The sequence below is a fragment of the Xyrauchen texanus genome, chromosome 50 (assembly GCF_025860055.1).
Source record: "Xyrauchen texanus isolate HMW12.3.18 chromosome 50, RBS_HiC_50CHRs, whole genome shotgun sequence".
NCBI classification, from domain to species: domain Eukaryota; kingdom Metazoa; phylum Chordata; class Actinopteri; order Cypriniformes; family Catostomidae; genus Xyrauchen; species Xyrauchen texanus.
The window spans coordinates 16,568,733-16,593,252 of NC_068325.1; the positions used below are offsets into that span (position 1 = coordinate 16,568,733).

At 37.0% G+C, this 24,520-nt stretch overlaps 1 pseudogene; it reads left to right on the forward strand.

The window, feature by feature from the left end:
• The first annotated feature begins 1,755 nt into the window (after positions 1-1,755).
• The window catches only part of LOC127641003 (low-density lipoprotein receptor-related protein 1B-like), a 303,445-nt pseudogene continuing 280,680 nt past the window's right edge, over positions 1,756-24,520 (forward strand).

Sequence of the window (24,520 nt, forward strand, 5' to 3'; positions counted from 1 at the left end):
GTTTCATAATATTCATTGTTTTCTGGGTGCTTGGATCATTAGTTTATGATATTGAATTTTATTAAATATTTTTCCTTCAAGAATTGTTTATATGTTACCCGTGCCATGAGTATTATTCGATATACTATAAGATACAGCCTTCAGTGAACCTCAAGGAGAAAATGAGAGATGGAGAAAGAGTTAAAGAGAGGTAAATAGGAGGAGATGCGATCTACTTTTATGACAGTTGGAAGAGTGCATCCTGTATGTTTACCTGTACTCTTGTGTAATCTATCACCTGCAGAATTATGTTAATGTTAACATTATTTCAGAACAGTTTATTTCACTCAGTAACTCTTATTCACTGGAGCTGTTATAATCTTCTATATCAGGTTAATCTATTCTGTGCCTCTTAGTTAGTGTTTAGATTGTACAGAAAGTATAATCATTTGGATTTGCAGAACAGTAAAAGAATATGATCCAGGTATCTATACTATCTATCTATCTTTTTCTTTCTTTCTTTCTTTCTTTCTTTCTTTCTTTCTTCCTTAATTTTTAACCATCTTTCTTTGTATTATCTATCTATCTATCTATCTATCTATCTATCTATCTATCTATCTATCTATCTATCTATCTATCTATCTATCTATCTATCTATCTATCTGTCTGTCTGTCTGTCTGTCTGTCTGTCTGTCTGTCTGTCTTTTTTATTTCTTTCTTTCCTTAATTTATATAAATTTTTCATCCTTTTCTTTCTTTATATGCATCCATCATTCCTATCTTTCTTTATTTTTTCTTCCTTCATTTTAACCATCTTTCTTTTTATCTATCTATCTATCTATCTATCTATCTATCTATCTATCTATCTATCTATCTATCTATCTATCTATCTATCTATCTATCTATCTATCTATCTGTCTGTCTATCTATCTTTTTGTTTCTTTCTTTCTTCCTTAATTTTAACCATCTTTCTTTGTATTATCTATCTATCTATCTGTCTGTCTGTCTGTCTGTCTTTTTTCTTTCTTTCTTTCTTTCTTTCCTTAATTTATATCAATTTTTCATCCTTTTCTTTCTTTATATGCATCCATCATTCCTATCTTTCTTTCTTTTTTCTTCATTCATTTTTAATCATCTTTCTTTTTATCTATCTATCTATCTATCTATCTATCTATCTATCTATCTATCTATCTATCTATCTATCTATCTATCTATCTATCTATCTATCTATCTATCTATCTTTTTCTTTATTTCTTTCTTTCCTTCATTTTTATCAATTTTTCATCCTTTTCTTTATATGCATCCATCATTCCTATCTTTCTTTATTTTTTCTTCCTTCATTTTAACCATCTTTCTTTTTATCTATCTATCTGTCTGTCTGTCAACTAATCACATTTTTCTATATTCGCAGTTGTGTTCTCTCTCTCTCTCTCTCTCTCTCTCTCTCTCTCTCTCTCTCTCTCTCTCTCTCTCTCTCTCTCTCTCTCTCTCTTCACTCCTCCCGCGGTGCTATCCTCCGTCTCTTTCTCTATCCCACCCCTCCTACCTCGTTATCCTGAAACGGAGGTACTTGGCGTCTCTGCTGTCGGTCCGTCCAGTCACACACGCACCTGCGGGAGGAGCTGCACTGCACTGCGGGACGCGTGTGACCGGGGCTCGTGTGCTCGGACCCAAACTCGGGCATCATCGGTGCTGTCCGACGGATCAGGGTAACGGATGTGCTCGGGACTATATCCAGCCACAATGTCCGAGTTTGTTTTGGCATTTCTGATCATGATGTCGGGATTACTTCTGCTGGTTGAAATGCTGACAGTGGCTGGGGCTGAGCAAGGTAAGACACATCTAACTCAGATTTAATAACATTAGTGTAATATGAGCACAACACTTTGGCAAGTTGTTCTCAGAGCCTCTTGCATTGATGCGCCATAGTATAAATAACTTTTTTTTTACGTTTAAGTTATAGGGAACTGTTATAACCAGTCCAAATAATTAATTTAATGTAAATCTTAATTAACATGCAAATATTTGTGATAGATAGATAGATAGATAGATAGATAGATAGATAGATAGATAGATAGATAGATAGATAGATAGATAGATAGATAGATAGATATACTGTTAATAATGTCATATTAAGTGACCTTTTTAAGCAATTGTTAAAGTTATTTTAAAGCAATATTCCGGGTTTAATACAAGTTAAGCTAAATCTGTGGCATAACGTTGGCAAAATTACAACAAAATTTAATTTGGACTTCTTTTAAAATAAGCCAGAATCTGGGATCCTGAATCCTCACATTGTAAGTGAGGCACTTACAATGGAAGTGAATGGGGCCAGTGCATAATCATTAACATACTCATTGTTTCAAAGGAATAGCCTCAAGATGTAAAGAATTGCCGTGTTAAAATGATTTTAAAGTGAAAGTTGTATCCAGTTAAGTTATACCCAATTTTACACATTTGTTGCCACGATAAAACAATGCAAAGCTGTAAACCCTAAAACCAAATTTTAACAGAAGAATATATGTTAGTACTTTACTGCTTTTATAAAATAATAACCATCACTTTTCTGCCTTTAAACCCTCCAATAATTGGCCCATTACCTGTAATTGCACACGCATCACTGTAACCTTATTTTTTATGTACGTTTTAAGAAAAGGAGGGACAAGTTCAAATTATTTTTGTGATAATGCTGTCGATTTAGCTTAACTTATATTGAACCCGGAATATTCCTCTTAACTCATAATGAATAACAGTTCTGAAGCCAATCAACCATGCACAATTACAACAAAAGGTTCTACTGTTGATCTTTACAGCATCTTGGGTTCTAAGAGTCCTCTTTTTTTTATCAAGAACGTTCGTGGGTTTCCTTTGAGACTTTAAAGGGTACTTGATTACATTATAGCATTGGCGTATTTATTTCTAAATTCTTTAAAGAACTTGGACATAGATGTGTGTATATATATATATATATATATATATATATATATATATATATATATATATATATATATATTTTTTTTTTTTTTTTTTTGTCAGAAAAGGCATTTGTAAAGGTTGTTCTAGGATCAGGCTCCTATGACATATGAAGTCGGGAATGAGTGTCATTTCTCATAAAGATATTTAAATTGCCTCGAGTCACTGGCTGAGATCATCTTGTACTGACTCACTCTGATTGCTTATAAATGCAGCATCATCTTTGTGTGTTATTAGTAATAACGCAGTGTATATGTTTCTAAATCTAGTGTTTGTTTCCATGCAGGGCCATCAGATGCATGTTATTATAACTCGGCACAACTTTATTGGATTGTTAGATATATTAGACTGGTTTATTTGATTAACAGTTAATGCAACTGAAAGAGAAGAGGAAAGAGCCTGACACCTGAAACTGGCAAACAAACCCAGAATTGCCTTAATTAGATTCACTTTCAGCATCAAGCGTATGAGGGAAATTGTATAGTTTAGGTCTTTTAACTGGTCACCATTTAAAAATGATCACTATTTTTTTATCATCTTTTTGCTTTCACAAGCGCATTTCAAATGGCACTTTGGTGTAACAAATTAATTTTAAAAAGTAGAAATATTTAGCATGGTCTCATTTAATGTTAAGTCATAAAAGCTGCATGCATAATGTACATTTTCTTTTTTTTAAATTGCTTACAAATTATTTAGCCTATTTTATGTCTACTAAAGAGATAGATAGATAGAAAGATAGATGATTAAATAATGCGATAGATAGATAGATAGATAGATAGATAGATAGATAGATGATTAAATAATACGATCGATAGATAGATAGATAGATAGATAGATAGATAGATAGATAGATAGATAGATAGATAGATAGATAGATTATTAAATAATACGATCGATAGATAGATAGATAGACAAACAGATAGATAGATAGATAGATAGATAGATAGATAGATAGATAGATAGATGATTAAATAATACGATCGATAGATAGATAGATAGATAGATGATTAAATAATGCGATAGATAGACAGACAGACAGACAGATAGATAGATAGATAGATAGATAGATAGATAGATAGATAGATAGATAGATAGATAGATAGATGATTAAATAATGCGATAGATAGATAGATAGATGATTAAATAATGCGATAGATAGATAGATAGATAGATAGATAGATAGATAGATAGATAGATAGATAGATGATTAAATAATGTGATAGATAGATAGATAGATAGATAGATGATTAAATAATACGATAGATAGATAGATAGATAGATAGATAGATAGATAGATAGATAGATAGATAGATAGATAGATAGATAGATGATTAAATAATGCGATAGATAGATAGATAGATGATTAAATAATGCGATAGATAGATAGATAGATAGATAGATAGATAGATAGATAGATAGATAGATAGATAGATAGATGATTAAATAATGCGATAGATAGATAGATAGATAGATAGATAGATAGATAGATAGATAGATGATTAAATAATACAATAGATAGATAGATAGATAGATAGATAGATAGATAGATAGATAGATAGATAGATAGATAGATAGATAGATAGATAGATAGATAGATAGATAGATAGATAGATAGATAGATAGATGTAAAACAGTTAAAGGATGGGCAAGGAGGAGGCGAGAACTGGCTTGTCAATGTAAATAATAATTTAATGAAAACTCAAAAACACATAAACAAACACTCATGACGGACATGCCCGTAATTCTCTCTCTCTCGAACAATCGTCACCGGCCGCCTTTATCCCTCGTGCGCCTCATCAGGCCGATTGGGGACCGGTACGCGATATTACGACCCGGCCCGCCCCTCCGCTCCACATTCCTCCCGGCATAATCTCAGGCGGGGTGCCACCGGCATGACGTACACCCCCCATCCCTGGGGCGGGTGTATCTCAGCGTGGTCATCCCGCCTTCCTCGCCCTGGGAGGAGACAGGAGGGGAAAAACAACAACAAAATAGGCGAGGGAAAAGGCCAACACGGTGCGAAAGGGAGAGAGAGAGGAGAGAGAGAAAAAGCTCACTCACCGGTTCTCTGATGTACCGTCGCTTGGTCCTCGAACACTCCTCCACACTCAGGCGGACGATAGACGCTCCAACCCCGGGCAAACCGGAGTGAAACCTTCGACCCCCAGCGGGCAGAACGCGCCTCCGCTTTCCTGGCAGCAAATGGGGACACTCCTCCGCCCCTGGCAGCGGCCCTACCGCTCCGGGCGGTCGGAGAGTTTCTTCCCTCCTCCCCTCGAGGACGGCGGTCTCCCTCGACCCCTCTGCGTCTCTGGGGACGGCAGGGCACTCCTCCGCCCCCGGCAGCGGCTCCCTCGCTCCAGGCAGTCGGGGTATCCCGTCCCCACTTGCCCCGCGGACGACGGCCGTTCCCCGCATCCGGGCGGTCGGGCTACTCCGTCACCCGGCAGATGGCAGCTGCGCTCCCCAGGGTGGACGGCAGTGTCGAGGACTCTGCGACGGGCATCCCTCCTCCTTCCCGGCTTTTGGCACCAATGTAAAACAGTTAAAGGATGGGCAAGGAGGAGGCGAGAACCGGCTTGTCAGTGTAAATAATAATTTAATGAAAACTCAAAAACACATAAACAAACACACATGACGGACATGCCCGTAATTCTCTCTCTCTCGAACAATCGTCACCGGCCGCCTTTATCCCTCGCGCACCTCATCAGGCCGATTGGGGACCGGGCGCGTGATATTCCGACCGGCCCGCCCCCTCCGCTCCACAATAGATGATTAAATAATACGATAGATAGATAGATAGATAGATAGATAGATAGATAGATAGATAGATAGATAGATAGATAGATAGATAGATGATTAAATAATGCGATAGATAGATGATTAAATAATGCGATAGATAGATAGATAGATAGATAGATAGATAGATAGATAGATAGATAGATAGATAGATAGATAGATAGATAGATAGATAGATAGATAGATGATTAAATAATACAATCGATAGATAGATAGATAGATAGATAGATAGATAGATAGATAGATAGATAGATAGATAGATAGATAGATAGATAGATAGATGATTAAATAATACGATAGATAGATAGATAGATAGATAGATAGATAGATAGATAGATAGATAGATAGATAGATAGATAGATAGATAGATAGATGATTAAATAATACGATAGATAGATAGATAGATAGATAGATAGATAGATAGATAGATAGATAGATAGATAGATAGATAGATAGATGATTAAATAATACGATAGATAGATAGCTAGATGATTAAATAATGTGATAGATAGATAGATAGATAGATAGATAGATAGATAGATAGATAGATAGATAGATAGATAGATAGATAGATGATTAAATAATACAATAGATAGATAGATAGATAGATAGATAGATAGATAGATAGATAGATAGATAGATAGATAGATGATTAAATGATAGATAGATAGATAGATAGATAGATAGATAGATAGATAGATAGATAGATAGATAGATAGATAGATAGATAGATAGATAGACTGATTGATTGATTTGTACTAAAACAGTTATAATTTAGTTATAATAATTATTCACCCTGTCTGTGGCCCTCTCTCTGAAACACTCTGTTTTAATGGTGCTGAAAGATATTAATAAAATAAGTGTTATAAGCTATCTCACCAGTCTCAGTGACAGCTCTAGACTCTGTAAACAGCAAACAAAAATGTGTCTTCTGTCAATATTCTTGCACATTCTCTTAGTATTGTAGCGAATTATTGAGGCATAGTGCAGTTTTATGCCATGTTGCTTACGACAGTTGTCAGGTGAGGCCGCTATTTTGCTGCTGTTGTTTTTAACAACCATTTCTGCTCTCAATAAAGCTCATTTTTGTATATTTGGAGTTTAGAGTTCTGGAAAGAGTTGACATGGCTATTCCAACTGCTCAGTCTCATGGAAGTATAAGGGCTGAAATTGCTTACAGCACCTTTAAGCTCTCTAAGCCCTTTAAAACTTAAATGAAACTCCCACTGTTCTGACTGGCTAACATTGTGCATCCCTTCCAATACAGCTATACTTGAAATGCAACACAAAGAAAATGTGCAAACTCCACACTACATTGCAGGGTTAACACATTACATACATACATCACATTTCATCTGAATATATTAAACTGTTCACTCAAGCAGCACCATTACATATTAAACAGTCATGACATATGAAATATCCATGAATAAAAATGTTTACTTATGGATATGCAGTCCAATAGTGTTTTAACTGCCCCATCCTTCAGTAACAGATTCTTTGCAAAGCTTGAATCATATTGTGACTGTAATACAATCCATGATGTTGGATGCTTTAACAGGCCAAAGCAGAGATTCTGGTCTTCACATCTCATATTGTGCTTGTACACTCTTAAAACATCGTACACATTGCTGGTGTTGTGTGGAAAGGCACCAATACGATCAAAGCCTTCCATGTTTACAAATGGCCAACAATTAAAAATTGCATAGATGGGTGCAAACAGTCCAGGATGCCTTCAAAGGAGCACAACAGCAAGACAGTGCAGCTGAATGAAACACAGTGGGGTCTCCATTTTAGAATAATAACTTGACATTGCATCTTTTAAAAGCAGCACGAGATGGGGCCTGGGTAGCTCAGCGAGTAAAGACACTGACTACCACCCCTGGAGTCGCTAGTTCGAATCCAGGGCGTGCTGAGTGCTGACTCCTAACCAAATTGGCCTGGTTGCTAGGGAGGGTCGAGTCACATGGGGTAACATCCTCGTGGTCACTATAATGTGGTTCTTGCTCTCGGTGGGGTGTGTGGGGAGTTGTGCGTGGATGCTGTGGAGAATAGCGTGAACCCTCCAAGTGCGCTATGTCTCCACTGTAATGCGCTCAACAAACAATGTGGTAAGATTTGCAGATTGACGTTCTCAGACGTGGAGGCAACTGAGATTCGTCCTCCACCACCCGGATGGGGGCGAGTCACTACACCACCACAAGGACCTAGAGCACACTGGGAATTGGGCATTCCAAATTGGGGAGAAAAAGGGGAGAGAGAAAAAAAAAGCACCACGAGATGCATGATATTGGTCCCTCCAGGATTTTGCGATCTTACAATTACAAGAATGAATGCAAATTCAACCACTCTCTGCATCATTTGTGGTAGCTTGCAATTTTTTCGTATAAACCTTGAATCGGAGGTAATCCGATTGTCTTTCACCAGGTTTGACAGCAGCATATCAAATTCTCCAAGCTTGATGCATATGAGTCATATCCAGCTGAACAGCTGGCATTCTATCATCTTCACATAGGGTTGCCAACTGTCCCCTATTAGCCGGGACGTCCCGTATTTTAGAGCCAAGACTCTTGTGTGGGGATCCTATTGTGTTTATTGGACCACAGATGGTGCGCATACATCACAGCTACTGTTTAATCTTCACTGGCTCTTCAGGAGCTTCTCTGAGTGCGGTCTGAGGTGCGGGTCGGTCACATATTGTTTATGTCTTGTGGCTATACTTATGAAACAGTGAGTGTTTTAACATGTACAAATTAGCCCTATAGAGCTATTCATGTTGTGGTCACCATGGGATCCCTCTGGAAAAATTACTTGACGATACGTGGATGCTTTGTTCTATGATGTAGAACAAAACGTCCATGTAACCTCAAGTAATGTTTACCACAGACCTTATTTTACTCATATGCTGAAAAAATAGGAAAATCCAGAGGGAGCCCATGGCGAATTCTCTTCTGTGTTTTTGGGGTCAACATGAACAGCTTTATGGGGCCAGTCTTTACATGTTAAAACACTTCGTAAGTATAGCCACAAGCGTAAACAATACATGTGTTAACATGATTTTAGTGGGATAAAATTGCTTATTAACTATTACTTTGTACAGTTATATCCAATTGTATAACATGTTTCAATGACGACATAACAGCGTAACACCCTAAATCCCCAAATGACCATTCAAATTAGAATTTAAAAAACTTCACATCTCAAGTAATACACAATATTGAACAGAAAAAATAGTGTAAGTTCTTTTTAAATTAAAAGCTTCACATCTGTGCCTTTACACTCTCCGAATATGTGCCTCATTCACTTTCATTGTAAGTGCCTCACTGTAACCTCGATTTTCTCTCTCTCTTTCTTTTTTTTTTTAATCAAAGGAGGTATGAGTTGAAATTAGTTCTTGTTTTAATCAACATTATGCCACAAAAACTGTTAATTGAGATTAACTTGTATTGAACTCTGAATATTCATTTAAAATCCCCTTTATAATGTGATTAGAATAGAGCTGTTCAGGTTGTAGTAAAAAAAAAAACTTTTAAGAGAATTAGCATTTTCGATGGATTCTCTCTTGATTTTCCTATTGGGAAAAATGGGGGGACAATTTTGGGTTTATGAGTAAAAAGGTTGGTGGTAAACATTACTTTAAAGGAATAGTTCACCCAAATATGCTAATTCTCTCATGATTGTCTCTCACCTTTAAGCCATCCCAGATGTGTATGTCTTTTCTTCTTCAGCAGAACCTAAATAAAGATTTTTATAAGCACATTTCAGCTCTGTATGTCCATACAATGCAAGTGAATGGGTGCCAAAAGTCATATTTAGGCAGCATAAAAGTAATCCACGTGACTCCAGCAAATCAATGTTTTTTTTGTTTTAAAAAATAAATCTATAATTAAAACTGAATTGAAAGCGAGATGATGCGTTTACGCGATAAAGCACACGCTTTGTTTGCAACAGAGAAACGAATGTCATGTGAGAGTTAGGTCATTTCAAACATCAATACAGTGCTGGCTAGAAGTAACGATTTAAAGTTAAAAAAGCTTTAATTCGTGATTTGTTACTTACACAAACCTATCGATTTGCTTCAAAAGACAGTAATTAATTGACTGGAGTCATGTGGATTACTTTTATGCTGCCTAAATATGACTTTTGGACTGTCAAACAGCTGGCACCCATTCACTTGCATTGTATGGACATTCAGAGTTCAAAATTTGCTTTTAAAAATCTTCATTTCGGTTCTGCTGAGGAAGGAAAGACATACACATCTGGGATGGCATAAAGGTGAGTCAATTATGACAGAATTTTTAATTTTGGGTGAACTATTCCTTTAAGATACTTGGACGTTTTGTTCTAAAACATAAATTACGCACAATCACACCACAAACGTAAAGTTTAAAGCTGCCATGTTTTAAAAAGTTGCTAGATAAGAACTACTGCAGTTTTTAGTTTCGTCAGGCACATTCCCTCACAGTCTTGTGGTACTTTTTGTCCTAATACTCTTACAACATTTGTGGTCATGTAGACACATTAAACGGATTTCCTTTATTGGTGTATGTTCATAAACCACTTAAGAATTTCCCTGATTTTGTGTTGCACGTTAAAACTTTTATCTGCCTTCTTACCAGCTTATCCAATGTAGTCAAATGTTGTGTGCATGCCTTCATAAGCAGAGAATAACTTGATTATGTCAAATCTCATGTAAACGTTCTTTGTCTATTTTTGAAATAAGCAAATTTTGGATCATTATCAGCATATTGGTATATGCAAGGAAACTAGTAATCTATAATCACAGGATTTACCTCTTAAATGTATGGTATTTTGTATATAATTTTTTGCATGCTGACTGCATATCCAGTTATTATGCACTAGAATATTTACTGTAATTGCACTTTTTACTGTACATTGACACAAATGACACAAGTAAACGATAGTATACAAAAAACACAAAAAGTGCTGCAAATGCCATCACAGTTTTTGAGAAAATAGTTGAAGTAAATTTACAACGGTGGACAGTATCATCTCAAGTGTTGTTGAATATCTTTGTGTAAAAATGTAAACCTTTGTGTTCTAGCAGCTTTAAATGACAGGTTTTCTATTTGTGTGCTTGGTTTGTTCATGGTCATCTCAGGCTAAGAGTCTGAACTTTGTGTTCTTGAGCCTAAGGGTCTCCTTCAATATGTTCTGTCATTCAGTTCAGCTGCCAACTCTTGAAGGGTCTTCTTCCGCCAGTAGGTCCCACTCAAATCCTGGCTTCCTACAACTGCTCAAGGCTACGTTTGATTTTTATGTCTCAAGTATTCTCTCTTTCTTGTTGTTAGCTTGTATTTCTTTCAAAACGAGATAGACATGTCGGAATAATCAGGTGTAAACCGATGCAATACCATAATGTAGAACCTTCAAAGAGCCTGTTCACGGCCAGTTCCGTGAACTGTCAGCATCATAAAATTCCCATGCACTTAAACCGACCACCATTCCTCAAGAGGCCATGCATTATTTCACAGTATTGTTTATATTTAAGACATTTGAGCATATGTCAAGCTCACTAGTTGATGATGCAATCCTTGACCTCCAGCTCCACATGTCAGTTTTATATAAAGAATTGTTCTGATTTGTAAAAAGCACAAAACCAAGCGTGCACCCATGGTGAAGTTCTCAGCCAAGAACATGCTGGTCATGTGAACGTTTTCTTCAAAAACACATGTTGATGAATTCTTGGAAATTATTCTAGTTATGAGTTCTATGCTGCATTTGGCTTTTACTTTGCGCCCTGAATAAATCAGTAATTAATTACTGCAAAGATTCTGGTGAGAAATAAATTCCTTGGCACTAGGAATTTGGAGGTTGAACTGACTAGTCTTTTAATCCTTAGTTCTGCCTGTAGTTAAAAGTGCTGGGTCCATGCTGACTACTAGTGGATCAAATGATTTTAGTTGCTCTTGTTCCACATGGTTACAACAGGAGGGAAATTCCTCACTCCACAAACTGCGTTTTGTATTTGTGTGCAAATATTTTTTTTTAAATACACTCTGAGCACTTTATTAGGAACACTGTGGTCCTAATAAAGTTCCCGACATGGTCTTCTGCTATTGTAGCCCATACACCTCAAGGTTCAACGAGTTGTGCATTCTTAGATGGTCCTCTGCTCACTACAGAGTGGTTATCTGAGTTACCATAGCCTTTCTGTCAGCTCAAACCATTTTGGACATTCTCCGTTGATCTCTCTCATCAACAAGGTGTTTCTGTCCGCAGATCTTCTGCTCACTTGATGTTTATTGTTTTTGGTACCATTCTGAGCAAACTGTAGACACTTTTGTGCATGAAAATCCCAGAAGATCAGCAGTTACAGAAATACTCAAACAAGCCAGTTTTGCACCAACAATCATGCCACGGTCTAAATCACTGAGGTCATATTTTTCCCTATTCTTATGGTTGATTTGAGCATTAACTGAAGCTCCTGACCCATATCTACATGAATTTATGCATTGCAATGCTATCACACGATTGGCTGATTAATGACATGTGAATAAGATGAAACATATGAATAAGAAGGTGTACAGATGCTCCAAATAATGTGTTCGGTGAGTGTTTATGCGAATATATTTGAAGTTACACTAAAGTGTAAATCAAGAGAACACTTTTTTGCATTCTATTGTTTTTCACCCACTTCAAACAGTTGGAGAAAAAGTTTATTTTGAATTATCCATCAATATGGAAAATTGAAGTTAACGCAACCTCTGAGTCATTTACGTATGGTAAACATTGACCCGCTGAGTAACTGATTAGTCAGCTACTTTTCTGGGCAGCTAGTCGAATAGTAAGTAGCCACGCTAGCCTTACTTGACACTTATGGGTCACATTGTTTGACATTATCCAACAAACAACCCTTACAAAAATCCAGAGTTCATGGTAAATTTTCCGTGAATTTGCCACTGATTATTTTCACATGCAAATGAGCTTTGTGGCAAACTTGCAGCAAATTGTCAATTGTTGCCAAAGGTTTGCTACAGGTTCATTTCTACCGGTGAAGAGAGGCAAACTTCTGGCAAACATTTGTGGCGAATCACAAGCTAATTTTCATGTGAAAATAATAAGTGGCAAATATGTGGCAAATTTGCGGCTAGTTTGCTTAAGTAGTAGCGTTTAGCATCCCACCACGAGCATTGCAGTTTAAAGATAGTTTGCTATCCGTGTGCTGTGCATAAGCTGTTTGCTCTGAAAATGGCATCTTTAAATTCTACCGCTACGCCATGCACATGCAAATGTACAACTTTCTGCAACATTGCAGCAAATAATCATGTTAAGTTACAAATAGTTCAACTTATAAAGACCTTTGATCTCTGTACCATATAAACAGATTTGATTGCAAGAACACGCGATATGTAAACGACCCCTAAGAATAATTTTCGATTAGGGTCAGGTGAACCTAAATTCGCCTAATTATACAGGGCTTAATTAATTAATGCTAAGTATGTAATTTCAGCTACACTAGCGCCACCAAACGGAATTGCAAAAATAAACTGTTTTCGAAAATTCTTTCTGAATATCCCCCCTTCTGTGCAGTTGGTCAGGCAAAGAGGTTGACTCGTTCCCAACTCATGCCATTGGTTGAGTAATGTTTTTAGGGCGGGTCTAAGCGGGGTCTCTCAGAACAAACAGAGCAATTTTCATAGCGCAACAGAAACACAGTGTTTACAGTTTATGAGAAAATTAACCTGTGAATGGCTTACTAATATTTGTCTCTGCAAATTAAGCTTGGATAGTACAAAATACTGTATTTAACACTATAAAACTTCGATTTCAATGTTTATGTCCGACTGCAGGTTTGGAGATGGCTGCAGTGGTGTTTCTAATCCTTTAGGGAGAGCGAAAATGTCTCCCTCTATCACTGAAAATGTCTTTGATCCTTTAGATTTATGGAAAACGATTTGGCAAGGAGGAGTTTTAACTTGGCGCTTGCGGGCATCTTCACGCATCAGAGGATTATGTACTTTAGTACATTTTCACGGCTTTTGCCTAATAGATATTTATGGTCATATTTTTTATGTCTAATTTATGTCCATCAAACATTCTGAATCTTCTAAAGCTGCTGTATTTAGAAATTCATGTTTTGCGTTATGGGAATAAGAACTGGTGAGAATGTGAATTGCCAATAAAATGTCACTATGCAAAAAAATCTTAATGGCCTTGACCATTAATTCACCCATATTTCCACCTATAAAAGAAAACATTGACTAGTTTCGAAGCTTTTGTTGCAGTCTGCCATAACAATAGCTCAGAATAAGTGGTTTTCTAGTATCTTATGTGCTAAAATTGTCCTCTGTCTGGTAAATCAAGTATTACTCTTAAGGCTTCAGCCTTATAATGGGCGCCAAAGTGACTTTTGGGTCGTACCTGATCGTACTGGAATACGTTGTTTTCAGTCTGACTTGTAATTTGGCTGGTGTTGACAGGGTTGTAGTCCAGAATAGTTAAGAGTGAGTTTGTGTTTTGTCTAAGTGCATTTATTGAGTTGTTGGTTTCCTGTGAAAGCTTTTCAGCCTTTGTTTGTCACTATCTGGTCTTCACCTGAATGTAGCATCTGTAGGAGAGAACGAGGCAAGTTGTCACATGGGGAAGTTGTCATTAAGGCTATGTTGCACAATTAGGTTTTGAGCCAAATGTCCAATTAGTCAGATATGTTTTCTTTAGCAGAGGTTTTTTTTTAAATTAGTTTGAAACACATACTTAAACCCTATAAATGAGAGTAATTTGTTGAATTATGTTCTCCAAACTATTCCAATTTCCAATGTTTGGGAATTTTAAAGCCACTGTGTTTTTTTAAAGCTAAGTTAATTTGCTGTCAATTAGTTACATAAGGACTTAAACAGCTTTCTGATTAATCAAGTATGCAAACATTCGTCCTTGTGGTAGCTGTAGTCATTATTTAGCAACTTATTGGCAACTTACATTTAAAAAAATTTAAATAAAGTAGCTTAAACATTATACATGTTTGTCAGGCTGATCAAGCCCGAGAGGGATAAAGGCAACCATTTATTGCCATTTAGTGGACTTGCCTTGAAAGGGACTTTGGTTCTAATCCCACAGAAACCAGGAAGTAATCGCATTCACATAAACAAGTATGAGTGTGATTCTGAGGTTGCATCTTAGCGCTAAAATAATTTTTTTACTACACTGATGGTTAGGGTTGAGGTTTGGGTTGCCTTCACCTGCTATTTGAATTATCATAAATACGAGTTTCCCATTCGGAAGTTGCACATGAACGACCCTTCAAGTCGTGACTACAACTGGGAAACTCTGAGATCATTTTGATACCCGAGTTTCTGAGTTGGGAAGAGTCGTAAACTTCTTAACATGGTGAAGGAGTGTACGTTTTCTGTAATGCATGACAGGCTTTTATTCATTTTTCTCAATTTCACAGCTAATTGTAAGCACTTGCCATTTCGGTCATATTCATTTATGTATATCAGCAACCATTTGATGCATGTTTTACATTTTTACACCATGTAAATAGCTTATATTTGACCAAAATTCCATTATCGGCAGCAAGCTAATATGTTTTGTGGTGTCAAAATAAAAGTCAATCAAGAAATATGTATGGCTGAACCTTGCGTCATCCATGTTTCCTGTTCTTTCTGACAACAAATCACTTGAACTTGACATTCATACTCGTAATTACCACTTCAGAAGTGAGAAGTAGGATGATTCCAAAAGCAAATGATGGCGGCATTACTCAAATATGTGTAACTGTAGCAAGCTTGTAGGTAGCTGTACAGTTTGTAAACCTCACTCCCCTGGACTCAAGAGGCATACTTGCGACAGACGCAAGTGGCTGTAGACTTTAGCCTTGTTAGCATGCCCGCCCCCTATGCTGGAGACCCCGGTTTGAATCCCGCTCAGAGCGGTCGAGCAGGACCGGTTACATATGCATTCCTCTTGACTGTAATACATAATTTAAAACTAAAAATACAACTCGCTTTTGGCAACGCTCTCTGGACATTTCATTTGGAAACTGGAGCTCACACATGCCTAACCGTTAAAAAAAACACTTCCTGCTTTGGACTCTGGGGGCAGTGGTTTGAATTTCAGTAAGCACAGACTGATATCAGCAGAAAATTTGTTTACCTACTGTTGCCAAATTCACAGTCTGAAATATAATCTGAAAAGCAAGGTAGGCAACTCACTTCCAAAACTGCAGAAAGCAAAAGGACAATGAGCCCTACTTGGATACCTGCATTTACACTTCACTACCTCTCTCTCTCACACACACACACACACACACACACACACACACACACACACACACACACACACACACACACACACACACACACACATGTTGGTCTACCTATCATTATGAGGACTTTCCATAGACATAATGACTTTTATACTGTACAAACTATAGATTCTATCCTCTAAACCTAACACAACCCCTAAACCTAACCCTCACAGAAAACCTTCTGCATTTTTACTTTTTCAATAAAACATTGTTTAGTATGATTTTTAAGCGATTTGAATTATGGGGACACTAGAAATGTCCTCATAAATCACATTTATAGCATAATAACCTTGTAATTACTAATTTGTAACTTACAAAATTGTCCTCGTAAATCACAAAAACACACACACACACACACACACACACACACACACACACACACACACACACACACACACACACACACACCACTTATATGCCTTCACTTACTCTTGATAGCATCCCTTTCAGTTCCATCTCCCTCTTCCATTTATTCTCTCTTCGTTCTGATACCTTATGTTGTCAAATATGGCATTGAATTGAGAGCAGATGTTAGGAGGATAGACAGCATGGTTGGATCTCATATGTAGCACATGTAAGGTGTATATATATCTCAAAGTTGAAAAAGATCTGATGTGATGCTTTTAACGTGGAAGGTTGGTGTATAGACCTTTTTTTATTTGATTTACTTATTTATTTATCTATATGACCTTGAGCTTGAAAAAGGACTTTCTTATGAATATTTTCTCGAATTCTTAACCAATTACAAGTATTAACACTAGATGGCTGCAGAGACCTTCTTATTCATCCTCGGTTGAAGAGATGATTTCAAGATTTATATTCAAACATTATTAAAGACTACTTTGTCAAAGTTTAGCATTTTTGTTTGATTTGTTTGAGGTTATTTTTGTCAGATTTTGCCAGATTTTGCATAGCTGAAATATGTAGAATAACAAGTAATAACTTAATTAATCCCTGGTAGTAACATGATGAATGTGTGTGGGTGTGTGTGTTCAGCATTGTACATATGTTATGGTCTCACCAATTCATTTTGGTGTGTGCGTGTTTTGCACTCTTGATGTTTGGTAGTCTCACCCCTTCATGTCTTTGTGAGTTTTTTCTGCATTGTGGCTGTTTTTTTAGATTTTTAGTGTTTCCCATTCATTTCCTATGGTAGTCACTGGGAACAGTAAAAGTGTAACTTTTTTCTACCACTGATCAAAACAACTTCAATTTCTTTGGGTGGGTTCAGATATAAAATGGATGAAAAGATTTGTGCCATCAGATAAAAGCTGATTGGCTCTTATACCTGTAAGGCGGAAGTTCCTTTTCTACATCTGCCATGTTTTAACGTTCCAATTTCGTCTATTCAATTTAATACAAGTACTCCTTTTCTGGCTATGTAGTCTTTGATTTGAACCAGTGTCTTGGAGGTCACACAACACACTTGGTACAATCAGTAGCGCTAGAGGGAAATGCTGTCACGCTAGAATTGAGGCAAAAATGTTTGATGGTGAATGGCACTTGTGGCTAAATGGGGTTGATTTTAGGGTACATGAACTTTCAGAATCAACACATCAATTTCCTGTGTGATAATTTTTAAGCATGGCGCTCATACCAGCCCGTCTGGCACCAGCAATCATCCATGTGATTATCTAATCAGCCAATCATGTGGCAGCAGTGCAGTGTATAAAATCATGGAGATATAGATCAGGAGCTTCAGTTAATGTTCACATCAACTATCAGAATGGGGAAAAATATGATCTCAGTGATTTGGACTATGGCATGATTGTTGGTGCCAAATTGGCTGGTTCGAGTATTTCTGTAACTGCTGATCTCCTGGGATTTTCACGCAAAACAGTCTCTAGAATTTACTCAGAATGGTGCCAAAAGCAAAAAAAAAAAAACATCCAGTGAGTGGCAGTTCTGTGGACACAAATACCTTGTTGATGATGAGAGAGGTTAACAGATAATGGCCAGACTGGTTCGAACTGACAGAGTCTACGGTAACTCAGATAAACACTCTGTACAATTGTGGTCAGAAGAATAGGGTTGGTGCTGTTTTGGCGGCACAAGGGTAACCTACACAATATTAAGCAGGTAGTTTTAATATTGTGGCTGATCGGTGTATTAGGTTGTGGTCAGTGTGGAATGGTCACATACCAAACACTTTGTGTATTTCAGCTTCTGCTCTTTTTGGATTTTGGAGATGTTATATGAAGGAACTGTGAGAACAAAAATAGCTTCAGCGAGAGTTGCTTGGAGGCTGGTTAAATGAGAACGTTCACCAAATTAACATTGATTTATTGACTCCACATCAGTGCGCTGTAGCAGATCACATGAAGCAGACTCTAGCCTTTATTTAGGAAATGTATTCACCAATCTGAACGAGAGATTCAATAGTCTTATTTTGCATAAGGTAAATTAAAGAGATAAAGAAAGCAACATGCATGTACATAAATAGTTCAAGCAACCATGAATGCATCCAGCAAGTTAAAGTGACAAAGAAACACACCGTTCGATGTATTAGATTTGTTCCTGCCACAAGTCTATCAAATGCAGAGGCTAAATATAACAACTCAACCCGACTAATAAAGACACAACTCTTTTGACTAAAACTCTATTGACTAAAAAGGCTATAAATCCTAATAGACTCTGTTATATATTCCTTGCGGTGTCCACAGCGCTCACCTACGCCAAATGACAAAACAACACTTTGTAGTAGGAAAATCAGCTTGATTTTGGCATCATCGATATCTGGGATATTGGTATATGTATTGTGATGCAAAACCATGATTTATTGTGATGTTTTACTCTCTTGCTTCTCATTCATCTTCATTGGACTTTGGAGCTTTGCGCAACACATGCTGAACTTCTATTTTATTTCATCGTAGAGCCTTAAAAGTAGCAATGAATATAGACACGTCAGGGTCAGTAAAAGATGACATTAGGGAATATAACAACAGGGTTATTCCAAGTTTTAGAAACGTCCCTGTCTGAATTTTTGTTAATACGTTTTCTGAAGAAATATAAACATAAATGATGATTAAAGCCAAAATGTTAAATGCCATAGATCAATACTTACTGAGTAGCAACATCATGATTTTAGTTTTACACAAGAGATAGGTAGGTCTATTATTAAAATCGGTTGACTTCAGCACCCCTTATTGCATTATATGCTAATGGTGTGAGTTTTAAAACATGAAAAAAGGCACTTTTTTGTTGTGTTTTTCCAAAGTTGAATTGCTTATAAGTACTGCATTTCCTCTCATACATCTACACTGTAGAGATTAATATCTTTCCAGAATTAGAAGACGCAAAGCAAATCTTCAGACATCAGACAGATAATCATGTATTGCTATGACATTTAACATTATTCATGTTTGCTTTCATTTGAATGGACTAGTTGCATCTAGATAGAATTCTCGTTTAATTTATTGATGACAGGTTGTAGTAAGGTTGAGTCAGTTGCCTTCAAAAACCATTTAGCTCAATAATTACCTTTCCTTTGACTTTTAACTTCTACTCACTTACGTGCACAACAATGACAGTGATGTATTGCATTATTTCCTGCACGTAAGAGTTTGCTGTTTTTTCTCTAAATTGTTATTAAGCAAACAAAAACAGAAGAATGATATGAGAATATGTGTCTGAATGAGTGCCAGAATTCAGAATTACAAGACTTTTTTCTCCCAAATTCATATTCCCCAATGAATCAATTTACAGTCATTCAGAATGGTCTAAACAGAGGATTAAAGCAATATTTAAAAATACAAATCCGTCATCATTTATTCCAATGGAACACACCAGTTGAGAACCAATGCTTTAACCTTGTGCAACCTCGCGTAGACATGCGTGGACGTTGTATTTTGACTTTCCTATATGCAATGCATCATTTAATTGCATTTGAACCGACTGATCTCAGTTCAGAAGACTCTGGGGTGTCAGTGAAGTTAAACTTTCGATATATGGAGTCATGTGACAGAACAACATGGCGCAGATCACAGCGGAGTTTGTCTTTGGGAGAAACGCCAACAAAACTACATCTGGTAAGAAACCTAATTAAGTTTTTACATTGCAACCTGTTTGAGTCAAAAGATAGTGTTTAATTTCATACAATATGCCATTTTTTAAAATCTGAGGGATTTATGGTGAAACGGCATGCTGCTGAACACAATGTACACTTAGGGTTTGTATAAAATAGCACAAGATTTTCTTTAGAAATCCTATATTTACTGTGCATTGCCACATTGACAGACAGCACACTGGAGGTTAAATAGGGAGCAAGAGAGCATCCTATAGCCATTTTATTTGAGCAAGGAGTTATAGGTAACACTTGCATTTTATTGTTCAATGTCAAATGACAATGAGAATTAAAATTTTTGGTGAACTATCCCTTTAAGGTTTTGTGTTCACCTTTTAAGTCGATATTGACTCGAGAACCACAAATGAAAAGTTATTTTATTACTTTTTTTGCTTGCTCCTCAACCTTCACATATTGCAATTTTTTCATGCTCCCTGAGCTGCAAACTTCTCTTGGCTTAAAGGCACCAAAATTCGCTAGGAACTAAAGAGTCTAAGTTTGCATATTGAGTCTGTATTTAGCATATGGGCTTGTTCTCCTTGAATAATAATGGCTGTGTTAAAATCTATGTGCAGTTTCATCAAGTTTGCTGTCTAGTGTTGACAGATCTTTATACGGTCGTCTGTTTGCCAGCTCATCCTTCTGTCCCTCTGTCTCGCTGTCTAACACAATCTCAAGGAAGCATTACTGTAGCAAATATTAATTGTGCACTACCAAAACGTTGCTGTGTCGCCGTTTCAATCTGGTTTTGTAGGATTCCATAAAGCCACTTCAGATTTTATGTGTGTGATTTTTACGTACAGTACTGTGTGTATTACGTAAGTTTATGTGATTTGGTATGTGTGAATACATAAGGGGCCTAAGTGGTCTAGCTTTTTAAAGTGCAAGAAATCATGTGATCAGCCCCTAATGCAACATGCACTTTTGCAGTAAGATAATTTACCTAATACCATGCAATGAAAGTCACACATTGAACATAAGAGATGGAAAAATGTACAGTAACTATTGCAGTATTTACAGTAACATATTTTTGGTATTAACTGGCATTTATATAAAGGGCAATCTGAGTTTACGCAACTGTCATCAAGATCAGAGATTTTCAAACATTTTGATGCCGAGGACCCCCAGTTATGGCAATCATCTTGAGAGGGACCCCTCCTAAAATATATAAATGTGTGTGTATAGGGCCAGTGGTGGCTCAGCGGTTAAGGCTCTGGGTTACTGACCGAAAGTTCGGGGGTTCAAGCCCCACCACCGCCAAGATACCACTGTTGGGCCCTTGAGCAAGACCCATGACCCTATCTGCTCCAGGGGCGCTGTTTCATGGCTGACTCTGCACTCTGACCCCAACTTAGTTTGGGATATGCGAAAACAACTACATTTCATTGGCTCTGTACCTGTACTCTGCACAATGACAATAAAGTTGAATCTTAATCTTAATAAAGAGCAGGGTCAAATAAAATAAAAAATAACTGTGATATTATTATGACAATTTAAATAATTACCTTTATATTGTTATTGTACTAAAGCCTAAATAAATTATTCAAATATTATCGGTAGGGATGCACCTTATTTTATTGGCCAGTTGTTGACCGATTTTTAAAGGACTGGCTATTGCCGTCGTTATAAATTGGCAATTGCAGTGATTGGGTTTTCATATCGCCATTTAATGCTTAAGATCGCATAAGCATGAAAACACTGAAATAAATTTTTTTTTTTAATTTATAATTAATTAAACACATTTATTGTGTTGAATTATGTTTAGAATCATTTTTGCATGTAAAATTTTAAAGTTAAGCATAATACTGCAATAATTCTGAATATGAATCTGTAATGTTCTATTGTTTAGAGCTGCAAAAATGTGTTAAAAGTGCAAAATATCAACCCCCCCACACACACAGTGCAAATTTTTGGTAACACACAATTAAACGTCAGTATGTCGAACGTTTTCCTGTTGAAATGGGCTCACCAAAATTCGAATCACTGCCCCCAGTGGAAGAAGCTGGAAGTGTTGTTTTTTTTTTGGGGGATTTCTCCCTAATTTGGTATGCCCAATTCCCAATGTGCTCTAGGTCCTCGTGGTGGTGTAGTGACTCGCCTTAATCCAGGTGGCGGAGGATGAATCTCAGTTGCCTCCACATCTGAGACCGTCAATCTGTGCATTTTATCACGTGACTTGTTGAGCACGAGGCACGTGGCTTATTTAAGAGTGAAATTGCAACCTTCAAATCACGCTCACTATTGTTTATGTGAGCGACCAGAACCTGTATTCTGCATGCATTATCAATAGCACTATGGGGAAATGTTTTCAAACTTGATTTGATGCAAACATTTCTGATGGGGGATGGCACTTATCAGAATTTCGGCAGACTGGAGTCAATTTCAGCATACATGTACGTTTGGAATCAATACAGTATGTTGTCTTCCCATGTGATCATATTGTTAATGTCACTAGAGCAACTTTTCCTTGTGATACTCTGGGCTAGTCTCCCTAGCTCACTGTCAGTGGATAAATTGTTGCTTATTTGCAAAATCGTGTTGCTCACTGAAACCCTTAATGAAGACCAACGACCAAGAAAATTTCCAAGCCACCAGTCAGCAAAAAAGAGTTAAACTAGAGTTATGTGCGTTACAGTTCAACAGTGGTATAGCTGATGAAAGCTAACTGATTATTATTTATCATATTATATCCTGAGATTTCCCAAAGTACGCAGGTCCATAATTTCTGTAACTGTCAGCGAAATCAGATGCTGTCCATGGTACTGAAATATATATTACCAGCTATAAAGTTCAATCCAGTGTCTTTGACACCCATATGTCAACTCATTGTTCGCAAGATACATACAGTGGTGCTTGTTTATCATCTCTGTGTCAAGGTTTGTTTTTTCTCATAGATGATTGTGATTGTATTGACATTGCCTAGGGCTTTATCTCACACATCATTTGCGTCCCAGCAGAATTAAATGACAACAAACAGTCTTGGGACACAATTTTCTTTTGCCCCATTTTAGATTTCCCTACAAGTGGGTCACTTTACAGCCCTTTCAAGAGCACATTTATCTTGGTTAGGAAATAGGATTGGATGATATTACAAAGCAATGATGTCTCGATTTTTTTCAGCCTTTTGACAATATTCAATATATTTCTATATTTATGCATTTGCTTGGAAATGGCTTAAAATATTTGTTATTTTCACCAAAAAGCTATTCAGATTCAAAATGTTTAATTCTTATATATTATTAATTGTTACTAATTAATGCGCAGAGCATAGAGAATGATGAAGTAATTTTTCCTTCTTGAACATGTTTTTAGGAAGCCACTGATTACAAAAACATATAATTTTAAGCATATTTTGTTTTGGGGTGAATTTGGATGGACTTCAGAAAACAATGGCAGTCTATAGGGAAATCTTAATTTTAAAGCACATTTTTGTTTGAGGTGAAAGTTGTGTGACTTTAACAAAGTGTGTCATTCAATATGCTTTGATATAGTTCAAAGTATTTTACCATTTTAATTCAAAAATGGGTATTGTATAATTGCTGTAAACAATCCTTGTAATTCTGCTTTAGTGGGTCTATAATTAATTAAAACTTTATTATTAATAAATAAGTATAGTAAAAGTCTAATTTAACCCCCTGAGACCCAAACGTAAATGCATTTCATTTCCATTTCCCTTTTTATGGTGAATGAAGGTCATGAAGACTGAGTCATGACCGAATGAACTAGGTCGTGAGTACAAGCGGCCGAAATGGGTTTCCTCAGAAGGGTGTCGGGCTTCTCCCTTAGAGATAGGGTGAGGAGCTCAGAGTAGAGCCGCTTCTCTTTTGCGTCGAAAGGAGCCAGTTGAGGTGGTTTGGGCATCTGGTAAGGATGCCCCCTGGGCTCCTACCTAGTGAGGTGTTTCAGGCACGTCCAGCTGGGAGGAGGCCTCTGGGAAGACCCAGGACTAGGTGCATAGATTACATCTCCACACTGGCCTGGGAACGCCTCGGGGTCCCCCAGTCAGAGCTGGTTAATGTAGCTCGGGATAGGGAAGTTTGGGGCCCCCTGATGGAGCTGCTGCCCCTGCAACCCGACTTGAGATAAGCGGTTGAAGATGGATGGATATACATATAAAGCCTCTGGGATTTCTAATGAAAACCTTGTGCTATTGTACACATAAGTGTACGTTGTCTTTAGCAGCATGGCGTTTCACGATAAAACGCTACATTTTTAATAATGTCATATCGTATGAAACTAGAGAGTCTAATCTTTTTATACAAATAGGTTTCAGTATAACAACTTAATTAGGTTTCTTACCAGATTTATTTTTGTTGGCGTTTCTCTCAAAGAAAAACTTAGCTGTGATCGGCACCATGTTGTTTTGTCACATGATTCCATTCGACGAAAGTTAGAACAGATTCATTGAAATGGGCAATTTAAACTTATTTGAAGAA